We start from the raw sequence: 22,666 nt of genomic DNA, 5'->3' as shown, positions 1-22,666 counted from the left end.
CAGGGGAAGTCATAACGGGGAACAAAGAAATGGCGGACTAATTGAACAAGTACTTTGGTTCGGTATTCACTGAGGAGGACACAAACAACCTTCCGGATATAAAAGGGGTCGGAGGGTCTAGTAAGGAGGAGGAACTGAGGGAAATCCTTATTAGTCGGGAAATTGTGTTGGGGAAATTGATGGGTTTGAAGGCCGATAAATCCCCAGGGCCTGATGGACTGCATCCCAGAGTACTTAAGGAGGTGGCCTTGGAAATAATGGATGCATTGACAGTCATTTTCCAACATTCCATTGACTCTGGATCAGTTCCTATGGAGTGGAGGGTAGCCAATGTAACCCCACTTTTTTAAAAAGGAGGGAGAGAGAAAACAGGGAATTACAGACCGGTCAGCCTGACATCGGTAGTGGGTAAAATGATGGAATCAATTATTAAGGATGTCATAGCAGTGCATTTGGAAAGAGGTAATATGATAGGTCCAAGTCAGCATGGATTTGTGAAAGGGAAATCATGCTTGACAAATCTTCTGGAATTTTTTGAGGATGTTTCCAGTAGAGTGGACAAGGGAGAACCAGTTGATGTGGTATATTTGGACTTTCAGAAGGCTTTCGACAAGGTCCCACACAAGAGATTAATGTGCAAAGTTAAAGCACATGGGATTGGGGGTAGTGTGCTGACATGGATTGAGAACTGGTTGTCAGACAGGAAGCAAAGAGTAGGAGTAAATGGGGACTTTTCAGAATGGCAGGCAGTGACTAGTGGGGTACCGCAAGGTTCTGTGCTGGGGCCCCAGCTGTTTACACTGTACATTAATGATTTAGACGAGGGGATTAAATGTAGTATCTCCAAATTTGCGGATGACACTAAGTTGGGTGGCAGTGTGAGCTGCAAGGAGGATTCTATGAGGCTGCAGAGCGACTTGGATAGGTTAGGTGAGTGGGCAAATGCATGGCAGATGAAGTATAATGTGGATAAATGTGAGGTTATCCACTTTGGTGGTAAAAACAGAGAGACAGACTATTATCTGAATGGTGACAGATTAGGAAAAGGGGAGGTGCAAAGAGACCTGGGTGTCATGGTACATCAGTCATTGAAGGTTGGCATGCAGGTACAGCAGGCGGTTAAGAAAGCAAATGGCATGTTGGCCTTCATAGTGAGGGGATTTGAGTACAAGGGCAGGGAGGTGTTGCTACAATTGTACAGGGCCTTGGTGAGGCCACACCTGGAGTATTGTGTACAGTTTTGGTCTCCTAACCTGAGGAAGGACATTCTTGCTATTGAGGGAGTGCAGCGAAGGTTCACCAGACTGATTCCCGGGATGGCGGGACTGACCTATCAAGAAAGATTGGATCAACTGGGCTTGTATTCACTGGAGTTCAGAAGAATGAGAGGGGACCTCAAAGAAACGTTTAAAATTCTGACAGGTTTAGACAGGTTAGATGCAGGAAGAATGTTCCCAATGTTGGGGAAGTCCAGAACCAGGGGACACAGTCTAAGGATAAGGGGGAAGCCATTTAGGACCGAGATGAGGAGGAATTTCTTCACCCAGAGAGTGGTGAACCTGTGGAATTCTCTACCACAGAAAGTTGTTGAGGCCAATTCACTAAATATATTCAAAAAGGAGTTAGATGAAGTCCTTACTACTAGGGGAATCAAGGGGTATGGTGAGAAAGCAGGAATGGGGTACTGAAGTTGCATGTTCAGCCATGAACTCATTGAATGGCGGTGCAGGCTAGAAGGGCCGAATGGCCTACTCCTGCACCTATTTTCTATGTTTCTATGTTTCTATCAGTAAATTCAGATGTTCTGAGAGCATCAAGGCTGCATCATTGGGCACCAGCAGCCAGTAAAGGCTTCCCATTGGAGGCTGGGCACTTTCCTGTCCAGGAGGAAGGTGCACCAGACATGGCACAGTGGAATGCAAGGGCCAGTGGCGGCACAGGCCAGTGGGGTTATTGGTGCTGGGGAGAGTAGCAAAGGGAATGAGTACACAGTTAAAAAAAATATGAGACAATTTCAGAGCCCATTCCAAATGGACACTGCAGCTGAAACATTGGTTTGGCACTTCAGCCGCATTATTTTAATAGAACTTGGCGGCAAGTAAACCTAACAAGCAACATGTGTGTTGGCTTCCAACCTTCTTTGCACTTACCATCTGTGGTGGGGAATACCAAGTGCTTTGGTTGTAGCCGTCAAACTTCCGCGCCCAATTTTCTAGGTCTTGGGTGCCTAATCTACTTCAGTGCATCAAGCAACCCCCTCTCCATTGTATCATCAGTCTATCTGAATAAAGAAGTTCGTCTTAATGCCTTCCTAATTTAAATTTGTGTTTTATGGTCATGCTTTCGTGACTAACCTTATAGTAATATTCTGGATTTGTTTTTGGACTTTCCTTTTCTGTACTTACATGTAAATAATTGCATAGAGGAACAGTTGGCATGAATGATTGCATACCCATAATGGAGTTCCCAAATTTTCTGTCCATTCAAATCAGATGGGCTTCGTTATGCACGTGCCGTTTTCCTCTATGTGCTTTGCCCAGATCAATACTTACGGCTAAGAGCAACAAGGGAAATTCTGCCCTACAGTCTTCCTCTCACATCATTTAATTGGATTTTGAATACATTTTGAACCTATTTTCTATGTTTCTATGAAAGCAGGAATGGGGTACTAAAATGCATGATCAGCCATGATCATATTGAATGGTGGTGCAGGCTCGAAGGGCCAAATGGCCTACTCCTGCACCTATTTTCTATTTTCCATGTTTCTATGAAATGCAAGGTTTTGAAGCAGGTGCTCTGAATTTATCTTACCTATCTGTACCATTTAATATTTTATGTGCCTCCATATGTCCCCTCTCAGATGCTACTTTTCAGCTCCAAAGAGCCCCAATATCTCTGTTTTTTTTGAATAACTCAGTTATCTGAGGCTAGGGATCAGCCTCATAACTCTCCTCACAATTGCTTACATGGTTCTTTTGCGTCGAGGGTAAATTCTCCGCTTGTATGCTCCCAATGTAGAGCTTCGCCAGCTGATAGAACTTAACCAGGAAATTAACGAACTGAAAATTCTGACCAAAACTCGATATAGTCCTCAAGGTGTGGTCTGATCAGAGTACTGTACTGTTTTAGCAGGATATCGCCCCTACTAATGTCATAGAATCATAGAAGTTTACAACACGAAAGGAGGCCATTTCGGCCCATCGTGTCCATGCCAGCCAACAAGAGGCTATCCAGCCTAATCCCACTTTCCAGCTCTAGGGCCATAACCCTGCAGGTTACAACACTTCAAGTGCACATCCAAGTACTTTTTAAAGGTGGTGGAGGGTTTCTGCTTCTACCACCCTTTCAGGCAGTGAATTCCAGACCCCCACCACCCTCTGCGTGAAGAAATTTCCCCTCAAATCACCGCTGAATCTTTTACCAATTACTTTAAATGTATGCCCCCTGGTTGTTGACCCCTCTGCTAAAGGAAATAGATTCTTTCTATGCACTATATCTAGGCCCCTCATAATTTTATATACCTCAATGAGGTCTCCCCTCAGCCTCTTCTGTTCCAGCCTATCCAATCTGTCCTCATAGCTAAGATTCTCCACTCCCGGCAACATCCTGGTAAATCTTCTCCGTACCCTCTCCAGTGCAATCATGTCTAACCTGTAATGTGGTGACCAGAGCTGCACACAGTAATCCAGCTGTGGCCTAACCAATGTTTTATACAGTTCAAGCATAACCCACCTGCTCTTATTTTCTATGCCTCAACTAATAAAGGCAAGCATTCCATATGCCCTCTTAACCACCTTATCCACCTGGTCTGCTATCTTCAGGGATCTGTGGACATGCACTCCAAGATCCCTTTGTTTCTCTCTACACTTCTCAATGTCCTACCTTTCAATATGTATTCCCATTCCTTGTTAGCCCTCCCCAAATACATTACCTCACATTTCTCTGGATTAAATTCCATTTGCCACTGTTCTGCCCACCTGACCAGTTGATTGATATCTTCCTGCAGTCTGCAGCTTTCTTCTTCCTTATCAACCACACAGCCTATTTTAGTAGCAGCTGCAAACTTCTTAATCATATACCCTATATTCAAGTCTAGATCATTGATATATACCACAAAAAGCAAGGGACCTAGTATTGAGCCCTGCAGAACCCTACTGGAAACATCCTTCCAGTCACAAAAACACCCATCAACCATTCCCTTTGTTTCCTGTCTCTGAGCCCATTTTGGATCCAACTTGCTACTTTGCCCTGGATCCCATGGGCTTTTACTTTCATGACCAGTCTGCCATGTGGGACTTTATCAAAAGCCTTGCTAAAATCCATATACACTACATCTTACGCACTGCCCTCATTGACCCTCTTGGTTACCTCCTCGTAAAATTCAATCAAGTTAGTCAGACACAACCTTCCCTTAACAAATCCGTGCATAACCCGTGTCTTTCTAAATGTAGATTCATCCTGTCCTTCAGGATTTTTCCAATAATTTTACCACAACTGAGATTAGGCTGACTGGCCTGTAATTACTCGGTCTATCCCTTTCTCCCTTCTTAAACAAAGGTACCACATTAGCAGTCCTCCAGTCCTCTGGCACCACACCTGAAATCAGAAAGGATTGGAAAATGATGGTCAAAGCCTCTGTTATTTCCTCTTTTGCTTCGCTTAACAGCCTGGGATACATTTCATCTGGGCCTGGGACATCCACTTTCAAAGCTGCTAAACCCCTTAATACCTCCTGTCTTGGTATGTTTATTTCATCAAATATTTCACACTTCTTCCTCAATAGCACCCGACCCCGTATGCTGATGCATCACATGTAAGAACTAGCTTTTTACCTGGATCAAAGAAAGCCAAAACACTGTTGGAACACAGAAGGTTGCGTGCCTTATTGAAGGCGCGTTCCTGGGCATCCCCCCAAAACCAATCGCACCCCTTTCTGAGTAGCACATTAAGTTCTGCATAAAGTTCCCAAAGTAATTGAGCAGCCCGAGAAAGGCGCGCAGTTCCGAGATATTCCGGGGGCCTGGGTGCCAGGCGAATTGCTTTGGTTTTGGACACTGTTGGGTGGATTCCATCAGCGACAATCCTTCTGCCCAAAAATTCAACCTCGGGCGCGAGAAACAGGCACTTGGATTTCTTAACTCTGAGGCCTACCCGATCCAACCGCTTTAGTACTTCCTCCAAATTGCAGAGATGGGAGTCAGTGTCCCTGCCCATGATAAGTATGTCGTCTTGGAATACAACCGTCCCCGGGATGGACTTGAGCAGACTCTCCATGTTGCGCTGGAATATAGCAGCTGCTGACCTGATGCCGAATGGGCATCGATTGGACATGAAAAGGCCTCGATGCGTGTTGATGGTGGTGCGTAGCTTAGACCCTTCGGTCAGTTCTTGCGTCATTTTCGCAGATGTGAGATCTAGTTTTGAGAAAAGTTTTCCTCCAGCCAATGTGGCAAATAGGTCCTCCGCTCTGGGCAGCGGATATTGATCCTGTAGGGAGACTCTGTTTATGGTAGATTTGTAATCCCCACAGATTCGTACGGATTCATCAGGCTTCATGACTGGGACGATGGGACTTGCCCAGTCGCTAAATTCCACGGGTGAGATAATGCCTTCCCGCAGAAGCCTGTCCAGTTCATGTTCAATCTTTTCCCTCGTCACATAAGGCACAGCTCTAGCCTTGTGATGGACCGGTCTAGCATCCTGTGTGATGTGGATTTTGACTTTAGCCCCTTTGAAGGTGCCCACACCTGGCTGAAAGAGATGTTCAAATCGACTTAGAACTGTTGAGCAGAAGGTCCGTTCCTCTGACGACATGGTGTGAACATCATCCCATTTCCAGTTTAGCTTTGCCAGCCAGCTTCTCCCCAGCAGTGCTGGGAGATCTCCGGGGACAATCCACAGGGGAAGTCAGTTCACTGTCCCTTTGTGTGTGACTGAGAGCATGGCGCTGCCAAGGACTGGGACGATTTCTTTGGTCTAGGTCCTTAGTTTGGTGTCGACCCTTGTGAGTTTTGGTCTGTTGCTTTTGTGCGGCCACAGCTGTTAAATTGTTGAGCGCTCATGAGAGATTGACTCACTCCCGTATCCAGCTCCATGTTGACGGGTATCCCATTGAGTAGGACCCTCATCATTATTGGAGGCGTCTTGTTGTAGGAGCAATGGCCATTGATCGTGTTGACCCGCTGTACCTCGGTGTCCCGGGTACTGTCCCCACCGTCTTCTGGTCCGCTTTCCGACCCTTTCGCTTCGTATACCAGCCGAGCTGCCCTTTTTTTGCAGATGCGGGCCAGATGCCCTGTATAGTCGCAGTTTCTGCAAACGGCATGCTGAAATCGACACCCCCTTGATGAGTGCCTTTCCCCACATCGCCAGCACAGACCGCTTCCATTGTTTCCAAAGGATGAGCTACAGCTGGCTGATCTCTCTTGAGCTTCTCTCAGTTTGTAGTCGATTGCTCGCATTGTGGGTTGATGAGGTGTGAACAGCCGTTCATGTGGCCCTTGATGGCTTCTGGCGCCACTGCCTGCTGTTGAGGGCCTGCTCTCCTGCCTTTGTCTGTGTGTGGGGGTAGCAGCTTGTTTCACGCTGTGAACCCCTTGTTCCGATGTTTCGTTAGTTGTCGTACCCGCAGTATAGATCAACCTCGTTTCTTCTTCTCCTGCCAAGAATGTCTGTGCAACCAGTGCTGCTGCCTCTCGGGTCAAGTTCTTGGTCTCTGTGAGCTTTCAGAATATGCCTGCGTGGCCTATTCCTTCAATAAAAAAGTCTCTCAGTACTTCTCTCCTTAGTTCATCGGAGAACTCACATAAGCTAGCCAACCTCCGAAGTTCCACCACAAAGTCGGGTATGCTCTGGCCCACACAGCATCTGTAGTTGTAGAACCTGTGTCTGGCCATGTGTAGGCTGCACATTGGCTTCAGGTGGTCTCTTACCAGTGTGTTCAACTCTTCAAACGACTTGCTTGCTGGTTTCTCAGGTGTCAGCAGGTCAATCATTTAGGCGTATGCTTTCGAGCCACAGCTGGTTAAGAGATGGGCTCTTCTCTTGTCTGCCTTATCGTCGCCTAACCAGTCTTTGGTTACGAAGCTTTGCTGGAGCCTTTCTATAAAGTCCTCCCAATTATCTCCAGCATTGTACTTTTCATCTGAGCTGTTGGTTGCCATTCTGTGGATTCTGTAATCCCGTAACTCGTCGCCACTGTAAAGTCCTGTCCCTGCAGTACAGACTCATACGAGGCACATGCTGAAGTCAAGGTCACTCAGGACCTGCACCATTATTTCACAGCTCTCGAAAGCCACACTTGCCTGAGACCTGTCCTTATATACCTGTCTGGGACAGGTATCCATTGCACTCCTGCAAGTGCACCCCTGGTGGTAAGGTAAGCTTGTGGTTACAGGTCATCTCTAGTTACAGTCATGTATAGCATGGTAAGATACAGTTATGTACAGTAGTGTGAGATACATGACAACTGCCACCAAAATCCTCTCCCACAGATACCCCTTCCACCTGCCCGGCTTCATTCTCTAAAACAAAGTCCAGAAACATCCCCTCTCTTGTTGGACTTGCTACGTACTGGCTCAAAGAAAGTTCTTCTGAATGCATTTTAAGAATTCTGCGCCCTCTATACCTTTTACACTGATTCTGTCCGAGTTAATATTAGGGTAGTTAAAATCCCCTACTATTACTGCCCTATTGTTTTTGCACTTCTCAGATGTTTGCCTACATATTTGCTCTTCTATCTCCCTCTGACTATTTGGGGGTCTATGGTACACTCCTAGCAGTGTGATTGCCCCTTTTTTTCCTTCAGTTCAACCCTTATGATGAAACATTGAACATATCATCCCTTCTCACAGCTGCAATTGTTTCTTGAACCAAAATTGCGACCCCCCTCCTTTTTTAACCCCTCTCTATCTTGTCTGAAAACCCTGTAATCAGGAATGTTGAACTGCCACTCCTTCCCTTCTTTCAGCCATAATTATGATATCATGCTTCCACGTGTCTATCTGTGCCCTCAGCTCATCTTCCTTATTTACTAGACTTCTTGCATTGAAGTATATACCATTAACACTGCCAAACCTCTTTGTTTTCTATTTTCTAGTTTCTAGCCTTTGTTTTCACTGCCTTCCAAACTCACTTACTAATATACTGCCTTCCATTTCCAGCTTTCACTCGCTCCCTTCTGAATCTATGCTCAGGTTCCCATCCCCCTGCCAAGCTAGTTTAAATCATCCCCAGCAGCAACCGCAAACCTCCCGCGAGGCTATTGGTCCCCACCCTGATGAAGTGCAACCCATCCTGCTTGTACAGGTAATGTCAGCCTTTGATCAAGCACCAAAAACCAGAGCTCGAGCTCCTCCAGCCGATAACAATTCCTGCACATGTGGCTGTTCAGGACATGGGAAGCATCCTGGATTTCCCACATGGCACAAGCTGTATATTCAATGGGACTGAGGTGCCCTGCCATGTCTCTATTTATTAGACTAACTCAACTTTACCCACTGCCCGAACTTAGAGAGAGGAGACAAAATTACTTACTCAAGTTTAACACGAACCACTGAGATACTAAACACAAAGAAGCTAAATATTAGATATCTGGATACTTAACTCAGAGTACTCCTTTTGAGTTGAACCTTTGGAACTGACTTCCTCTTCTACACTGAATTCCGACTATCACCAAATTATCCCACTTTGATTGCGATCCACTCCGATTATGATTCACCTAGTTCTGTCTCTAAGTTCTGTGCTCAAGTCTGTAATTATCCTCCTCACTGTTGACTACATTTCCAAGTTTCGTGTCATCCTCAAACTTTGAAATTATGCCCTGTGTATCCAAGTCCAGGTCATTAATATATAATCACAAAAAGAACACCAATCCTGATGGGACATCACGACCTTGTAGTCGGAAAAACAACGGTTCATCACTACTCTCTACTTTCTATCCCTTAGCCAACTTCATATCCACACAGCCACTGCTCCTTTAATTCCATGGGCTTCAATTTTGCCAACAAGTCAATTATGTGATACTTTACCAAACACCTTTTGAAAGTCCATATACAGAACATGAACGGCACTACTCTCATCCACTCTCTCCGTTAGTACCTCAGAGAACTCAAACACGATTTACCTTTATAAAATACATGCTGGATTTCTTTATTAACCCATATTTTGCCAAGTGCCAAGTGCCACTTAATTTTATCCCAGATTAATATCTCTAAAAGTTTTTGTACCACCGACGTTGGCCTGATAGACCTTTAATTACTGGTTTTACCCTCTTCCCTTTTTTTTGAACAGGGTGCATACAAAAAGCAGGAAACTATAGACCAGTTAGCCTAACATCTGTGGTTGGGAAAATGTTGGAGTCCAATATTAAAGAAGCAGTAGCAGGACATTTGGAAAAGCAAAATTCGGTCAGGCAGAGTCAGCATGGATTCATGAAGGGGAAGTCATGTTTGACAAATTTGCTAGAGTTCTTTGAGTATGTAACGAACAGGGTGGATAAAGGGGAACCAGTGGATGTGGTGTATTTGGACTTTCAGAAAGCTTTTGACAAGGTCCCATATAAGAGATTGTTGTGCAAAATTAAAGCACATGGTATTGGGGGTAATGTATTGACGTGGATAGAGAACTGGTTGGCAGACAGGAAGCAGAGAGTCGGGATAAATGGGTCCATTTCAGAATGGCAGGCAGTGACTAATGGGGTGCCGCAGGGCTCAGTGCTGGGACCCCAGCTATTGACAATATACATCAATGATTAGATGAAGGAATTGAGTGTAATATCTCCAAGTTTGCAGATGACACTAAGCTGGGTGGCAATGTGAGCTGTGAGGAGGACGCTAAGAGGCTGCAGGGTGACTTGGACAGGTTAGGTGAGTGGGCAAATGCATGGCAGATGCAGTATAATGTGGATAAATGTGAGCTTATCTATTTTGGTGGCAAAAACATGAAGGCCGAATATTATCTGAATGGCGGTAGATCAGGAAAAGGGGAGGTGCAACGAGACCTGGGTGTCATGGTACATCAGTCATTGAAAGTTGGCATGCAGGTACAGCAGGCGGTGAAGAGGGCAAATGTTATGTTGGTCCTCATAGCTAGGGGATTTGAGTATAAGAGCAGGGAGGTCTTACTGCAGTTGTACAGGGCCTTGGTGAGGCCTCACCTGGAATATTGTGTTCAGTTTTGGTCTCCTAATCTGAGAAAGGATGATCTTGCTATTGAGGGAGTGCAGCGAAGGTTCACCAGACTGATTCCCGGGATGGCAGGACTGACATATGAGGAGAGACTGGATCAACTGGGCCTGTATTCACTGGAGTTTAGAAGGATGAGAGGGGATCTCATAGAAAAGTATAACATTTTGACGGGACTGGACAGGTTAGATGCCGGAAGAATGTTCCCGATGTTGGGGAAGTCCAGAACCAGAGCACACAGTCTAAGGATCAGGGATAAGCCATTTAGGACTGAGATGAGGAGAAACTTCTTCGCTCAGAGAGTTGTTAACTTGTGGAATTCCCTACCGCAGAGTGTTGTTGATGCCAGTTCATTTGATATATTCAAGAGGGAGTTTGATATGATCCTTATGGCTAATGGGATCAAGCGGTATGTAAAGAAAGCAGGAAAGGGGTACTGAGGTGAATGATCAGCCATGATCTTATTGAATGGTGGTGCAGGCTCGAAGCGCCGAATGGCCTACTCCTGCACCTACTTTCTATGTTTCTATGTTTCTATCTGTTCTCAATCACAGTTACTAGTGCCTCCACTTCTTCCTGCAAGAAATTCTTGGTCCTTGCACCGCATTGCACATTGTACTGCTGCAGCTGCAATTTTTCTAATGCTCTCTCACAGCACTCGTCACACACACACATGGCTCTTTAAAAATGGCCGATTGCCAACTCGGAGCTGTGCTGCGCATGCACGTCCATTGCAACGACGTTAGAAACGTAACTGTTTTTTTCCACCACCGCGAGGTGACTGGACACGCTGCGTGCTGCCAAATTCGAATTATATATCGGGGAAACCTTGGCAAATAATTTCCGCCGCATTTCTGGCCTAGAAAAACGGGCGTAACTCTGGCAATACGCTAGAAAACAGTCTTGGAGAAAATTGAACCCCAATTCTTTTCTAGACTTCTATGCGTCAATGACGTTGAAGGGCTGCAAGTAGTTAGTGGTGTTTAATGCATGCAAACTCTAAATTTGTTTTCTAATTTGTATAATGTCGAAATGACGCAAAATCAAATAGCAAGACTTTTAAAAGACACAACCAGGCATCATGGAATAAGACTGCTTTCCATGTCAAATATTGCTTTCCAGAACTGCTGTCGTTGAAACTCCCTTAACTATTTCAGGACTGAGAAACCTATTTTAACTTGAGAGATGCTTTTATCATTTTCAGATAACCTACAAAAACGTTTTATAATGATTTCTCTTTCTAAAAAATGCAATTGAAAAAATGCATTAACTGGAGGACAATGTTTAATGTGTAGTATCCTTTTAGATTAAAAATGTAGGGGTATATTTTCCTGTTTGCTAATATTAACAAAAAAGTAGAAGGAAGGGGGACCCAATTTACAATCACTATGGCATTTTTTTTAACTAACATTAACAAAAGGAAGAAAATATATCCCATAGTTTTGTCAGTATGATTTTGATGAAGTAATTTTCCTGCAGTTCCCAATCAGAGACCATCGATTGCCACCACTGAATAAGTCGTGATCTGTGTGCAGGAAATAGATATTAGATTTTATGAATAGAACTCACACACTTTCTTGAGAAAAAATACTTTATTTAAACATGTAGCACCAGACTTGAACAGAAATGTTGTACTTTGATGGTTGCACGGTTAAAGATTAAAGGCAGCTCATATTGTATTTCCCCTCGATAGCACCAAAGTGGTTGTTTGTCTTTAATGCAGTGTGTTATAAGTTTTGACAGCAGAGATAAAATCTAAATCAGCTGAGAATTTTACCATGACCTGAAACTGTCCATTCCAGTTAATTCAACACTGCTGCAATGTACACACTGACCACAGCTGAATAATTCTTCCCAGAATAAACTATGGGATGGTAGATATGGAGCTCTGCTGGTAATGAAAATAATGGCTTGGATTTTCCAGAGCCTATGACTGCATGGGCACAGCATTCATGGTCAAAAGTGCCCCGCAAGTTCCGGGCTTCTGCATGCGCTGCGTATGTGCAATAATCAGGAACTTGCGATCTGCTTGACAGATTGTACAAATCCCAAGGAAATGAACATTTGCTGGTGCAGGGTTGGCCTATTTGCCCAACTACTGCCCAGGAAATATCTACGAAACTCCTAAGGCTGATAAAAGCAGGCATAAGGCCTCCTTTTACCAGCGTAAGGGTGAAAATAAATTTTTAAATATATTTTTTTAAATCACTTAAACATTCAAAAACTTTAAAAATTAGTTTGGGTTATTTTCGGTACCTTCCGAGGATTTTTAAATTTAGGTTGTGTGAAAATGTATTTTTTATGTGATTCTTATTATGCTTATGGGGATTCTGTATGTAAATGGAATCCCCATAAGCATAATGGGAATCACCCTTTTTGATTGGTTGGGCCGGCCCATGACATCCCAGGGACGCTTGCGAACCGCCAGCATCCCTGGGATATGTGGGCCTTTTCACAGGCGTTGCCTGCAGGCCCAGGAGGACATCTTCGTAGCTCCAGGGCTGGCAAGTAAGTACGGATTTTACTTGCAGTTCAGAGGCATTCACGGGATGCCTCCGACTGCAATTTTAGGTCCAATAAAAGATACAAGCTGCATTTCTCCACAACTGCAACACAGGAGTTCAGTTCTTTGAAAACAAGGTTGAGTGTGCTTTTAAAGCTAGATTTTCCGAGTCCTTATTCATGATGAGCTACTTGGTGTGCCGCAAGCAGGATTGGAAAATTCAACACATGTTGCCCACCATTTTCTGATCTGTACTCATGGCGGAAAATTGACTGCAATGGAAAGGAAAATAATGTGGAGTGTAAAATGGCCAGCCGACCCATGCCATCCCTATCCGAGTGGGAGCAGTTAAAATTGACGTGTTTCACAACTTCCCCACGTAGAGGCCGGAATCTTACCAGCCCTGCGAGTGTGAGTTTAGAGGCGGGCCTGCTGTCAAAATGGCCATAATTGACAGTAATGGGATCCCGCTCTGAACCCGCCTCCGTGTAAGTTTCCAAAAAGCCGGGTCTGTCTGCAGTTCACAGATCCGATACCAAGTGGCGTGCCAGCCAATTAACATCATTAAGAGGTACTTTAAAGCTATTTAAAAATAATTTTACCAGGTACATACCATTTTCCAAGTTTTTATGAGGTTGACGTCCCTCGAGGAACACGCCAGGTAAGTGTGTTATGTTCTCTATAAAATCCATTGCTTTGACTAGTTGACAGCTGCAGAAGTGGTATAAAAGCTACCATGTTCACTTTCTAATCTCAGAAGCTGAAGCTTTCAGGATTTGGAAGACATTTTTGAGCTGTATGCAGATTGGAAGTGTTTGCAATGAATCCTCTGTCCACTGTCACCACCTTGGGGCAACCTATCTCATCATTGACTGATCGCTTCTGTCATCTCAACTTCAGCTGCCATCTATTCCATCAGCATTGGTGCCCTTGGAAAAAATCTCACTTGGGTCCTCAGAATCCCACCATGATCAGCTCCAATAACAACATCACTAAACACAACAGCAACACAACTACAATACCAACCTTCTCCGCAATCAACTGATGCTGCACAGGACACGGTGGATCAGCACCTGACTATATTGCTGCCTGGAATGGGCCTCACCATGGTTACATTTACTTCACCTGATGCTGTACACACTGGCTGCCACATAATGCACCAGGTTGGTACCACCCCACATCAGCTCCACAAAGCATCACTGCAATGACCAAGCAATTCCTATCACAATCACCATTGTGGGGGGTACCCTTATGTCTCACCATTTACTACAACTCACTAAGCTACTTCCAAAGCTGTTCACAAATCTGTCCAAGAATGCAAAGGGGCTGAAATTGCCTCCCCCACCCCCCGCCCCCGCACGCACCCCGTTTCACTGGTTTTTACCGTAGCTGTGGTTGTGGTTGCCTCTTGAGTGAAATTCCGCTCTTTGTTATTATTTTTTATTTGGGTCCAGAAGTCGCTCTTAATGGGGGCGGTGACTACACGAGAGGGGCAGATACGTGGCGGTGGCAACACCTGAGGGGTGAAAGTTGGGGGCGGTGCAGAGTGACCGCCACGATGATGTCATCATGGCGCTGCACCACCATGGCTCTCCCCTTCACTTAAAGGAGAGAGCCTTCGCGATTTTAAAACTTCGGCCCACTGGGCCACGACATGGCAGTTGGCCGACAAAAAAAAACATGGCGGCAGCGGCAGTGCATCCTCATCTTTAAGGGAAGCTGCACCACCGATGCAGTAGGCCACAGCAATTGGGCTATCAGCGGCTATTCCACAAAAAGTCGCCGGTCACTCCACTCCGCAGCGTGGCTGCCGATTTGCGGTGGGAACAGGCCTTAAGGAGAGGAGCAATTTTGGCCCTAAAGTGTTCCAAATAAAAATTTCAATGTTTGACAACACATTAGCAGAAACGCTACATGAACATTGGCTAAAAGAACTAAGTGCCTACGCTTGTGTGCTGTCAGTTGGTATGATTGGACAAGAATGAAGGTGAGTGTGATGGTGTGGATAGTGAGATGCTATAACAGGTGTGTAATCGGAACACTATTATTTTCTTCAACTTCATACACACACGAACAGTGTGATTTTTTTTTCTGTGATGCACTTTCTCTACATTACAACAGTGACTATACTTCAAAAGTACTTTATTGGCCTGTGAAGCACTTTGGGATGTCCTGAAGTCTTGAAATACACGATATAAATGCAAATTCCTTCTTTCTGAAGAAACCATTGTATAAAGGTGCCAGTTGTAAGTCACAGCGTGAATATGTGCCCTATTGAAACATGAATACATGTGATAAGCAGTAAGAGACTTGTAGGATGGTGTGACAGTTTGGCATGGGCTTGCAGTAAATGTGGAACAGGTTGACAAGGAATAACTTGTGTGATATGTCCTTACTATACAGTATAAATGCACACGAGGCCCATACTTGAAAGAAGGTCACTCTGTGACCAGTTACCTTTATTACCAAGACCTCAAGTGATGAAGTTGGGTGGAGCTTCTTCTTTTATACCTGAAAGTCCAGGTTAGGAGTGTCTCCCACAAGTTCGCCCCTTATGGTCAGTGTTCTCAAGATGTACAACTCAGGTCAGCTTATACATGGGTTACAATGATAGTTGAATACATGACATCACCTCCCCCCCAAAGTCTTATTGGGATCACAGCTTAAGTCTCTCTGGTGGTTTACACTCCCTTGTAGAGCGTCTGAGTTGGGGCTCCGGTTGTTGGGCGCTGGCCTGAGTGTCTGCTGTTTGCGATGCGTCAGGCCTGTCCGGACTGCCCACAGTGACTGGGCTCTCCTCCATTTGGTTCCGGTGTTCGGTCATCTGTGGTGGAGTAAACTCTACGTCGTATTCTTCCTCTGCTTCTTCTATGGGGTTGCTGAACCTCCTTTTAGTTTGATTCATGTGTTTGTGACAGATTTGTCCATTGGTAAGTTTAACTACCAAAATCTTATTCCCCTCTTTGGCAATCACAGTGCCTGCAAGCCATTTGGGCCCTGCAGCGTAATTAAGGTCAAAAACAGGGTCATTGACATCAAACATCACGCCCTCGCATTCCTGTCATGGTAGTCACATTGTGACTGACGCCTGCTCTCAACAATTTCATAGTAGGGTGTATAAGGGATAACTTGGTTTTGAGCGTCCTTTTCATTAGCAGCTCTGCGGGTGGAACCCCTGTGAGCGAGTGTGGTCGGGATCTATTGGCCAACAGGAGGCGTGATAAGCGGCTTTGTAGGGAACCCCCTTGGATTCTGAGCATCCCCTGTTTGATTATCTGCACTGCTCGTTCCATCTGGCTGTTTGAGGCTGGCTTGAACAGTGCCATTCTGACATGGTTGATTCCATTGACTGCCATGAAGTCCTGGAATTCAGTGCTTGTGAAGCACGGGCCATTGTCGCTGACCAAGACATCCGGTTCACCATGGGCGGCGAAAATTGCCCGTAGACTTTCTACCGTGGCAGAGGATGTGCTTGAATTTAAAATGGCACACTCAATCCATTTGGAGTAGGCATCTACTACAACCAAAAACATTTTTCCCATGAAAGGACCTGCGTAGTCCACATGGATGCATGACCAAGGCTTGGCGGGCCATGGCCAGGGGCTAAGGGGGACTTCCCTGGGCGCATTGCCCAGCTGGGCACACATGTTGCACCTGCGAACACAAAGTTCCAGGTCTGCATCTTTCCCTGGCCACCAAACGTGTGACCTGGCAATTGCCTTCATTATGACAATGCCCGGGTGCTCATTGTGAAGTTCTCTGATAAACACCTCTCTGCCCATCTGGGACATGACTGCTCGGTTTCCCCACAGTAGGCAATCAGCCTGAATCGAGAGTTCATCCTTGCGCCTATGAAACGGTTTAAATTCCTCAGGACATGCCCCGTACGTGGCTGCCCAGTCCCCATTCAGGCCACATTTCTTAACTAAAGACAATAGCAGGTCTTTATTTGTCCAGACTTTAATCTGACAGGCTGTCACAGGTGAGCCTTCGCTTTCGAAAGCTTCAGCAGACATGACCATCTCAGCAGCATGCTCAGTTGCCCCCTCGGTGGTGGCTAGTGGTAGCCTGCTGAGTGCATCGGCGCAGTTTTCAGTGCCCGGTCTGTGCCGAATTATATAGTCATAGGCGGCTAACGTGAGTGCCCACCTCTGTATGCGGGCCGATGCATTCGCATTTATGACCTTGTTGTTAGCCAAAAGGGACGTTAGGGGTTTGTGATCTGTCTCCAGCTCAAATTTCCTGCCAAACAGGTACTGGTGCATTTTTTTTACTGCATACACACATGCTAGCGCTTCCGTTTCTACCATCCCGTAGCCCCTTTCTGCCTGGGACTGACTTCTGGAGGCAAAAGCTACCGGCTGTAACTGACCATTGGCATTCACATGCTGCAGCTCACAACCGATCCCATAGGACGACGCATCGCACGTTAAAACAAGTTTCTTACAGGGGTCATATAACGTTAACAGTTTGTTAGAGCATAACAAATTGCATGCTCTATCAAAAGCCCTTTCCTGGCTGTCCCCACAAACCTAATCGCGACCTTTGCGTAGGAGCACGTGTAGCGGCTCTAGCAGCGTGCTCAATTTGGGAAGAAAATTACCAAAATAGTTCAGGAGCCCTAGGAACGAACACAGCTCCGTCGTGTTACGGGGTCTGGGTGCTCTCTGGATCGCTTCCGTTTTGGACGCAGTAGGTCTGATCCCGTCTGCTGCTACCCTCATCCCCAGGAATTCTACCTCTGGAGCTAAGAAGACGCACTTCGCCTTTTTCAGTCGCAGCCCTACCTGGTCCAGTCTGCTAAGCACCTCCTCCAGGTTGTGGAGGTGTTCTTCAGTATCGCGACCCGTGATGAGGATGTCGTCTTGAAAAACCACCGTCCTTGGAATCGACTTGAGGAGGCTTTCCATATTTCCATATTTCGCTGAAAGATCGCGGCGGCCGAACGAATCCCGAACGGACATCTGTTGTACTCAAAAACCCTTTGTGTGCCGTGATGGTGGTCAGCTTCTTCGACTCACTCGCCAGCTCCTGGGTCATGTAAGCTGAGGTCAGGTCCAATTTTGAAAAAAGTTTGCCACCGGATAGTGTCGCAAAGAGGTCCTCCGCTCTCGGTAGCGGGTACTGATCTTGGCGTGACACCCGATTGGTAGTGGCCTTGTAATTGCCACATATCCTGACCGACACATCCGCCTTGAGCACCGGCACGATCGGGCTCGCCCAGTCACTGAATTCGACTGGCGAGATGATGCTTTCCCTCAGCAGGCGGTCCAATTCGCATTTTATCTTTTCCCGCATCACGTACGGCACCGCTCTGGCCTTGTGGTGTACTGGCCTGGCGTCCGGGTTTATGTGAATCACTACCTTGGCCCCCATGAAAGTGCCGATGCTGGGTTGAAATAATGAGTCAAATTTGTCCAGTACCTGTGAGCATGATACTCGCTCCACAGAAGAAATTGCATTGACATCGCCCCATTTCCAGTTCATGACAGCAAGCCAACTCCTCCCCAGTAGTGCAGGGCCGTCCCCCGGGCCAATCCAGAGTGGCAACCTGTTCTCCAAATCTTTGTGGGTCACGACTCCCGTGGCACAGCCTAGCACCGGAATGATCTCCTTTGTTTATATCCGTAGCTGTGCGTCAATCGGCAATAATTTTGGCCTCCTGGCCTTGGACACCCACAACCTTTCGAACTGTTTGATACTCATCAGGGACTGACTGGCAGCCGTGTCTAGCTCCATTAATGCTGGGATACCATTGAGGGGCACGTTCATCATTATCGGTGGCATCCTGGTATATGAACTGTATATATGCTCCACATGAACTCGCTGAACTTCAGCTTCCAGCGATTTCCCCCAGTATTCATTTGGCCTCGTAGGGCTTACATCGGGCCCGTCCTCCTCGTACATCAATCTGGCTGCAGGCTTCCTGCACATACGTGCCAAGTGACCGCTGACGTTGCAGTTTCTGCAGGTATATTGCTGATATCTGCAAGCTCTGGCTGGGTGTTTGCCTGCACACCTCCAGCATGAGCTGGAGGCCCCATTGTTGGAAACAAAAGATCCATTACCAGTCGATCGCCTCTGACTGTCTGTGTAACTGTCCTTAAGCGCACCATTAACAGGTGTTGATGGCCCCATTACTTCTCGCATTGTCCATTGCGATGGCATGAATCACCGTTCAGCTAGCCATTGTCTCTGTTGAATTCCCCCTTTGGGTTCGACTACATGCTGGGGCATGTCCGATTGCCCTTGTCTGCCTAGAGAACTGTGTGCCGAGTTAACAATGTTGAGTCCCTGGTCGTTTGCTGCATTTGAGCCAAGATTTTTGTCATACATCATTCTGGTCTCTTCCTCCCCTGAGATAAATGTCTGGGCTATCAGAGCCGCCGCTTCCAAGGTCAAGTCTTTGGTCTCAACCAGTTTCCTGAAAACCCCAGCATGCCCGATGCCCTCAATAAAAAAGTCTCGCAGCATCTCCACTCTGCATGCATCTGGGAACTTACATAGGCTCGCCAGTCGCCGAAGATCTGCCACGAAGTCTGGAACGTTTTGCCCTTCTCGTCGCCGGTGCGTGTAAAACCGTCATGTGCATGCTGCTCACCGGTTCAAGGTGTTCCCCGATCAACTTACTGAGCTCTTCGAACGTCTTGTCCGCCGGCTTCTCTGGCGCTAGAAGGTCCTTCATCAGGGAGTACGTTCTGGATCCACAAATCGTCAGGAGATGAGCCCTGCGTTTGTCGGCCGAATCCTGTCCCAACCGTTCCTTAGTGACAAACCTTTGCTGTAGTCTCTCAATAAAGTCATCCCAATCATCACCAACATAGTACCTCTCTTCTGTGCTGCTAGTGACCATGCTCGCGTGGTTTAAATCCCAGTTTCTCGTCGCCAGTGATATGTCCTTACTATACAGTATAAATGCACACAAGGCCCATACTTGAGAGAAGGTCACTCTGTGACCAGTTACCTTTATTACAAGACCTCACGTGATGAAGGTGGGTGGAGCTTCCCCTTTTATACCTGAAAGTCCAGGTTAGGAGTGTCTCCCACAAGTTTGCCCTTTGTGGTCAGTGTTCTCAAAGTGTACAACTTAGGGCAGCTTATACATGGGTTACAATGATAGTTCAATACATGACATCGTGCATGCACACTTCTAGCGTCTACTTGGTATGTGATACTGTTGCGTAATCTTTCCTCGGCAGCTTCCTTAAAATGTGCTGTTTTCTTCCACATCTATTCCTAGTTCTGTTCCTAGTACACCTGACTGCCAGCTCTGACCAGAGATTTTGCACTCTGGTCTTCTAGGGAGAGTGTTCTGGAGTGCCCCAATTCTATTTCCTGTCTTCACATTAATTTTGTCAGCCACTTTTTTGCCACATACAGCCTTTGAAATGGGTGATGCAATACACTATAAAATATTTAAAGCCTTTGTAAAGGCTTCAGCAGATGTTTCGCCATCTGCATTCACTTACTTTTTTAAGTCAGTACATTCCTTTTAAATTTATCTGTTGCTTTAAGGCCTGCTTTTAGTGCCTAGACCCATAAAGATTGGGGCTTACCATGGATAATTTGTTGAGGCCAATCCTGGAAAATCCCAGGAGTTCAGCATGGCAGGAAGTTGGTACGTATTCAGCTTGCTTTACACCACTCGCTCCACTTTCGTGCCAGGTCCAGATATTATACCCTTGTATTACTTCAGTTCAAGTTGTTTGATTTCATCATGGGAGCCTGCCATACATTACTATCACCTACCAGCAACAAAAATAAAGACTATCAACTACTAGGTTCTGTGGGTATTGTACTGGAGAGTCTAGAACTAGGGGGCATAATCTCAGGATAAGGAGTCGGCCATTTAGGACTGAGATGAGGAGAAACTTCTTCACTTAGAGGGTTGTGAATCTTTGGAATTCTCTACCCCAAAGGGCTGTGGACGTTGAATCGTTGAGTGTACTCAAGGCTGAGATAAATAGATTTTTACTATCTTACAGGCTCGAGTGGCTGTATGGCCTACTCCTGCTCCTATTTCTTATATTGACTTGCTCAAAATCATGTAACACCATCTTTCCTTTCATTCTAAAATTTCCTAGAATATACATATTACTTATAATAACATAGAAAACAACTCTTGGGTTGAAATAATAAACCATATGACCTTCACTCGCAGTGGTTATGATTTTATCTGATCTTTCTAATGTGCTACTATCTTTCATACAGTGTCGTGCATTGTTAGCCAGATACATTTTGTATGGTAAATATAATTTATATCTGCTATCTGAATGTTCTGTCCCTAAGGCGCTGGATGCAAACAGATGTAATTTATTGAGCATCTGGTACTGCCCTGTCATTAACCATTACCAATAGTAAAGTAGTAATGCTCTGATTATTTTGAATTGTTAATGACTTATAAGATATGTATATTCTTGGTTTGTTTGAACATAGGGCATTGAAAAAATAATATTTCATGTGAGCTTACGCCTTCAAAGCTGTACACCCTACACAATTATTATCAGTGTTCAGTTTAAAAAATGCAGCTCTTGAAAAAATTGTGTAAAACTCAGCATGGTTTCTGAAGAAAGCTACAGAATATCTCCAGCACAGACCAGTTGCTGCTGTTCTCATTCTTTGACCATTGATGATTCATTGTCATGTTCTATGAGAAAGACGTTATCCCAGAAATTGCGGTCGGATGCTTCCGATCTGAAAAATTTCTATGAATCTACCTGGTGGTCCCGGAGATTTGTAGCCTTGCGGTCCTGCCCTCTATGCGATGTCCTTCATAGACACACATGTATTCCAGGAGCATAAGGGTTTCGTACGCATCAATGGGATCACAGGTTGGGCCGGCCCATCAGAGTAGGCGGATCCCCATTCATACTTATGGTAATTCTATATATATAGAGCTGCCATAAATATGAATGGGAATACATCGAAAAACACATGGGGTTAGACTTTCGGCACATATTTGCCCATTTAGCACCCATATAAGTGCCGAGATGCTGTTTATTGCCCATATTTAATGATAAATGTAAACTAGCGCTCGATTATCGCCCATTTATCGCTGGTGCAACTTTCGGCATAAAGGAATGAGCTGAATTGCCCGGCCTATTTTTTGAAATAGAATCCGACATCATCACTCGTGCAAGGCCCAGAATGCTGTTTTATAATGGAAACTAGTGCCCAAATATCGCCCAGATTATCGCCGAGCGCTACTTTCGGCATTTCGCCCATATTGTGCCCAAATGATTGCTCACCCAAAAAGACGCTCAAGAAAAGCTGCACTCACCTGACCTTAACCCGGCTGTATGAAAGCCATTTTTTAAATCAGAGGAAGTTTAATAAAAGGCTGCTTGAAGTGGATGGGAGCATTGAAGTCATTCTTGAGTGATTTTAAGGGCGTTTTAGAATCTTGCCAATCATTTAATCACATTTTGGTCAATTTTGAGGTGGTATTGTGTTTGTTGAGGACAATTTAAGAATATTTGATGACAGATTAGGGCATTTATAGTGATGGGGCCTGTAATTTTGCAACCAGTATTGATGACTACTCACATGCTGCAGAATAGAGAATGGGAGAATGTTCATTGAAGAGCATTCCCAATCAAAGAGGTGGCATACTGCTGAGGAGGAGGAGACCTTACACCCAACGCATTTACAGGGATAAGTGATCATACCTGGACTTGTGGAATAACACGTGCGTTAGAATGCTGCGCTTCCAAAAAGAGGTCATCAGTGAGATATGCCAGCTGATTAAGGGAGATCTGCAGCCTACCAGCACCATCAGACCGCACTGCCCATTGAGGTTAAGGTTACTGTGGCACTTTCCTTCTATGCATCGGGCTCCTTTCAGGCTTCAGCTGGCAACATTTGCTGCATCTCTCAACATGCCACACATTGCTGCATTCGACAGGTGACTGAAGCCCTTTACACATGCAGGATGGACTTTACAAACTTCCCTATGACCAGGGAGGCACAGAGTGAGAGT

The 22,666-nt window shown here is 45.5% G+C and overlaps 1 protein-coding gene across 1 annotated transcript in view; it reads left to right on the top strand.

Annotated features, from left to right (window-relative positions):
• pde4d (phosphodiesterase 4D, cAMP-specific) overlaps positions 1-22,666 on the top strand; it is a 905,003-nt gene that overhangs the window by 92,900 nt on the left and 789,437 nt on the right. The window lies entirely within an intron of this gene.

This window comes from Pristiophorus japonicus, chromosome 2 (assembly GCF_044704955.1).
Source record: "Pristiophorus japonicus isolate sPriJap1 chromosome 2, sPriJap1.hap1, whole genome shotgun sequence".
NCBI lineage: Eukaryota > Metazoa > Chordata > Chondrichthyes > Pristiophoridae > Pristiophorus > Pristiophorus japonicus.
Note: the sequence above shows the minus strand (reverse complement) of the source record. Positions and strands in the feature narration are given on the sequence as shown.